At 44.4% G+C, this 5,308-nt stretch overlaps 1 long non-coding RNA gene across 1 annotated transcript; it reads left to right on the top strand.

Annotated features, from left to right (window-relative positions):
* Positions 1 to 283: 283 nt before the first annotated feature.
* On the top strand, positions 284 to 4,515 carry LOC125090726 (uncharacterized). The gene is made up of 3 exons (XR_007124462.1): positions 284 to 369; positions 689 to 2,014; positions 4,192 to 4,515. It is a non-coding gene; the product is annotated as an uncharacterized LOC125090726 (long non-coding RNA).
* Positions 4,516 to 5,308: the final 793 nt, after the last annotated feature.

Genomic DNA, 5,308 nt, shown 5'->3' with positions numbered 1-5,308 from the left:
TTGCCTTTTACTGTTTTCTACACTATTCATCTAATACTCAGTAGATTGTATGGAAATGTAAGGTCATTCACATCAGAAATTTGTGTCCATTTGATTTATGTAACTCTGGGGCCACAACAGACCCTCGGCAAACACTTAGTAAATGGGTGTCATTGCATGAGAGAGTAATTTTTCAGGCTAGCTTCTGAACACTTGTGTTACCCTGAAGAGGAGGTAGCTTGGAACATCATCTGGGAGGTGTCTGACCCATTTCCTTCTCATGTGTCTTCTCTCTCATATTCAGACCCTGATGCACCATTTCCCCGGTCCACCTAGCTTCTCTGTCACCTAGCTGATGATTGTCACAGAGCTCACTCCTGAACACAACAGGTATTGTGAATGAGTACAAGACAGTGAGAGATGTAAGGCATTAAAAATGCCCCCAAAGCCAAAAGGTCTCAAAAACAGAAGACTGTGCTCTCCTTTTCTCCCATTAAGTCCACTTCTGGTGAATGTTGCCTTGTCCATATTTGTATGCTGGTCACTGGCGGAAGGACTTGCAGACATTTCGTTATTTGACCAGCATTTATCGACCACATGTGATGCAGTAGAATCTATTACTAGTTGAGAATTTTCCTGAACTGAGTATGTATTGATTTTTATGAAAGTTTCTTTGCTTTTAATATGTTCTGCACATTCCTGGTTATAGCCATAGAAAACCAAAATGCTACCTCTTAGCCTCCTCAACCGGAGCAGGGAATTGTGGCGCCTCTGGGAGAAGAGGATGTCGGCGGGAGGACCTCACCGCTGTGGGGAGAGCGGCTTCTGCAGGGAGGAGCTGGAATATAGCCTGGAAAGTGACGTGGGAAAATACGGGAATTGGAGCACGAGTGTTCAGAGTCACATCACAAATTTACCTGAAGCCAATCAATTAATCTGTTACTCAGTTTCCCGAGTTGTACTATGTGCTATTGGAAATTGTGTAAGGAACAAATAGAAAATAAATGTTATAAAGAACTATGGCCTCAGCAGTCATCCAAAGTTGATTATGACCTTTGTAAACATGTTTCGTTTCTCCATTTCTGCAGAGTCTCCACTGATATAGGAATTTAGAGCATAAAACGTGGTCTGCTGTTCAATTTGGACCAGCGGGTCTGTGTCTGTATCTGGGATCACCTGTATGAAAGTGTGGAAGAGTCGGCTCAATGAATTTCAGGAGAAAAAGAAATTTCTTCTGGGTGGCAAGATAATTCCACCACCTGCCCTTGATGCCTTCTATGTATTAACATGAGAGCGAGCATCCTTCCTGGTTTTTGGTTTTCTTTCCATAATGAAAGGTACAGCTAACACTGGAAATATTTCCGGGGCAAAGTAACACAGTATCCTAAGTTCTCAAAAGGATGCAGGAGTCTTAGATCTTCTGAGGAGAGCAGGCCGTAGGAGGACAACACTGAAGATGTTTGGGGAAAGAGTGGGGATACCTGTGGGAAAGGAAGGACTCATGAGGAGAGGAAGCAGAGCATGAAGGTCAGGGGACTCACGGTGTCACTTTATCAAGCGTGATATCAAGGTAGCGTGAGCTACCTGCTGGGTGTCCACCACCGCGATCTTAGATTTCGCTGCGAGTCATGGGGCTAATGCCCCTCCCTCCCTACGTCCTGCTGCTCTCTTAGGCTGTGTCCCAAGGGCTGCCCGCCGCACTTTGAGCAGGAGGAAGCCATTATATTAAACCCCTCGGTTCTGCTCATGCATCCCTTAGACTGGTTCTGAATTATCTTTGAGGTATCAGGTCCTAGCTGGGCTTGGTGCTAGGGACCCTGAGACAAACTAGACCGACACGATTCCTGATCTCTCGGAGCCTCCTGTCTGGTGGCAGAAACAGCTGTTAGTATTCTCGACTGACACTTCATGTGTTGTTCCAAGCCCTTTGTCGCATGGACTCATTTTGTCTTCACAGTGGCCTTGCAGAACGTGTCACAGATGAGGAAACTGGACCACAGAGCATTTGTGCAACTGACTCCGATATCTTTCGCCAGTAAGTAGAAGAACCGGGCAGGCTCTGCTCTTCGTTTGTTCTGTAGTGTCCCCATTTTAAGATTTTTTTTTTTTATTATTTGACAGAGAGAGAGAGAGATCACAAGTAGGTGGAGAGGCAGGCAGAGAGAGAGAGAGAGAGAGGAGAAAGCAGGCTCCCCACTGAGCAGAGAGCCTGATACGGGGCTCGATCCCAGGACCCTGGGATCATGACCTGAGCTGAAGGCAGAGGCTTTAACCCACTGAGCCACCCAGGTGCCCCAGTGTCCCCATTTTAAAGACCTATTCATCGAGTAACCACACAAATGTATATGACATGGCATGTTGTCTCTAAGTACTTCACTGTGGGTGAAAAGTTATACTTTGATTTGAATATTTTATTATGCAAAGTAATTTTACGTTATATGTCATCCTATCTTTGCAAGCACCTTTATGATGTAGAAAAGGCGGATTTATGAATTCTAACACAGCTGGTAAAGCTAGAAATGCTGCTTTCTGACTTGAAATCTACTATCCTCCCTCTGGTGATTTTGTCTTACCTTTAATTTCCAAATAGTGCTTGTGTTATGCCAGTGCCAAATGAATTAAGTGCAATGGAAGTCTTGGGTATACCTGAGAGTTAGTCTTTACAGAAAAGCAACTGCAGAGCAGACGAAGGATATACATCTTGAAAAAGACTTCCTAAATATGTTAGCACTTACTACCTTTGCAGATCTTGTTATGAGCTTCTATTCTAAATATAAAAATAACAAACTATAAACTATCTTTAGCAACTACTTTTTAAAGGTAGATCATTGATACTCAAGAAGAGGAGAAAAAAAGAATGGAAGGAAAAGAAAATCATCTTGCCTAGACTCTAGTTGCTGACCTTACAACCAAAGCATACTAAACACTTCACTTCAAAAGCATACAAATCAGGTGGGGTGGCAAGAAATCCTATAAAAACACCTGCTTTGCATAAACATCCAAGAACCACTCCAGTAGCTTCCTGCTTTGTCAAGTACAGAAAGCCCTTTTATTTCCCACACCCCCCTCCCCCACATTCTTATTAAAGTGGACACTAAATTTTATTCTTTTCAGCTCTTTCAGCATTATCCTTTTAGATACAAGTTGATAGCCTTCAGGAATTGCTTTTTTTTTTTTTTCACTGATTAAATGAATGCCAAAAAGTACTCCCGCATAATATAGATCAACAAAAATAATGAGCCAATTCTATATGCCAGACCCTAAGGGGAAAAAGAAAAATATCATCCTTCCCCACCAGGAGTTCACACTTAGGAAGAGAAGTAAATAAGCAAACATAATTTTGCCGCACTGCGATATGATGCGTGCTCAGGGCAGAAAGAATGAGTATTTTAGGGGCACCTTGCTTGTCAAAGTGGTGATACTTATAGGGGATAAGAATGGGGAAGGTAGTAGCATTGAAAACCTACAAGGGAAGTCGGGTCTGAAGGGGAAGGGTGAGTTCATGCATCAGGCAGATGAAGAAGAGGATGGATGTGGGTAGCGGGGTTTGAGATGGCCTACCCTTTAAAGTTGCCACAAGTCGGGGGCACCTGGGTGGCTCAGTCAGTTAAGCGTCTGCCTTCAGCTCAGGTTATGATCCGGGAGTTCAGGGATCGAGCCCCATGTCCGGCTCCCTACTCAGCAAGGAGTCTCCTTCTCCCTCTGGCCTTCCCCCATCTCATGTGCTCGCTGTGTGTGTGTGTGTGTGTGTGTGTGTGTGTGTGTGTGTGTGTGTGTGTCTCTCTCAAATAAATAAACAAAACCTTAAAAAAATAAAACAAATAAAGTCACCACAAGTCCAAGTACCCAGCAAATAGCAAAGTCTTCCTGGGGAGATCAATAACATGTAAATGTCCGGAAAGAGCAGTATATGTCATGCTAAACATTCTTAGTTGTCTTCTCCCAGGGAACTGGGTGGAGAATCATTTTAAATATGAAAATGAAATGGGAAGTGTTTATATTAAAGGATGGCTCTGCAGGTATGACAGGTAAAGGCTGAAGTAGGAGGAGGAACTTAGTAAGACACACGTACCCGTGAAGGCGCTCCGGGGTCCGTATACCGGAAACCTTGCCTCGCGGCAGTGCAAACAGAAGAGGAAATACTTCTATTAACTGGAAGTGTGACGGGCACCTGCCCAGAGCCCCCACAGTCAGTCCTCTTGGCTTTCCCAGTTTGTCTTCTTGTGCCTTCTTGTTGCGAGCAGCGTCAACTGCCTTGAGGCTACTGGCCGTGTTCAGACGAACGCTCTGTGCTCCCACCTCACGCTTGGGTGCCAGAGCCAACTGTGGGGAGAGGAACGGAGCTGCCCCCCCACCTGAGACAAAATAAGTCTTACCCCTGCACCCAGGGATGGAGACGTTTGCAGCCACGTGGCTTCAGCGGGCTAGAGAAGCGCATTAGGATTCTGTCAAAAAAGAAGGAAGCGATGATGAGTAGGAAGTGGAGAACGCCCAGTGCAGTCTCTGACTAACTTCGTGTGTGTGTGTGTGTGTGTGTGTGTGAGTGTGCGTGAGTGTGCGCGCGCGTGTTTATGTACGTAAATGCAGTCTGCGATTGCTCGTTACCTGATACAGTATATAAGGCTCTTCCTGTGCTTCTGTGGGGCAGTGTCCTAAAAAGCTCGTCATGAGTTGAAAATACCATAGCCCGGGAAGATCCAGATTCAGAACTCCAAGTACAGCTTCTCCTGAATGCGCATCACTTTCATACCATCAAAGTCAAAAAACTGTTAAGTTGAACCACCGTAAATTCGAAGCTGTCTGTGTGTGTGTGTGTGTGTGTGTGTGTGCGCACCCCCGTGAGTATGCATGCATTCCACAGCTGTTAGTCCAATATACGGTCATCTACATGTTGGAACTGTACATAATCATACATAGAAGACATACTCCTATTATGTAGGTGTCTGTATGTACACACACTAAGTTTATATGGGTAGTTTGTTACAGTTTATATATAATAATCAATCACCATAATGATATAGGGTAAGACCAGAGCTGTTCAATAATTTTCAATTTTCTTTTTTTTTCTTTTTAGAGCTTAAGATCATCCGTTGAAAAAGCGAACTCGCTCCCCCCGTCGCCTTTGTCATTTCTGGTCCGCCTCAGATGCCTTTTCTTCAAAAGTGGCCCTTGAGGCTCCAGGACAGTAATTCAAGCAGATTCCTTTATCGGTACTGATTGTCAGGAGTTCTAAGTAAGTAGATAAGTAAATAAAACCTGCAGCTAGAGGAGGCGAATATAGGAGACCTCTTTAAGCAAGTTCCCAGCTAACCTTCCTAATTCTTACTGC

This window comes from Lutra lutra, chromosome 2 (genome assembly GCF_902655055.1).
Source record: "Lutra lutra chromosome 2, mLutLut1.2, whole genome shotgun sequence".
Classification (NCBI taxonomy): Eukaryota; Metazoa; Chordata; class Mammalia; order Carnivora; family Mustelidae; genus Lutra; species Lutra lutra.
Note: the sequence above shows the minus strand (reverse complement) of the source record. Positions and strands in the feature narration are given on the sequence as shown.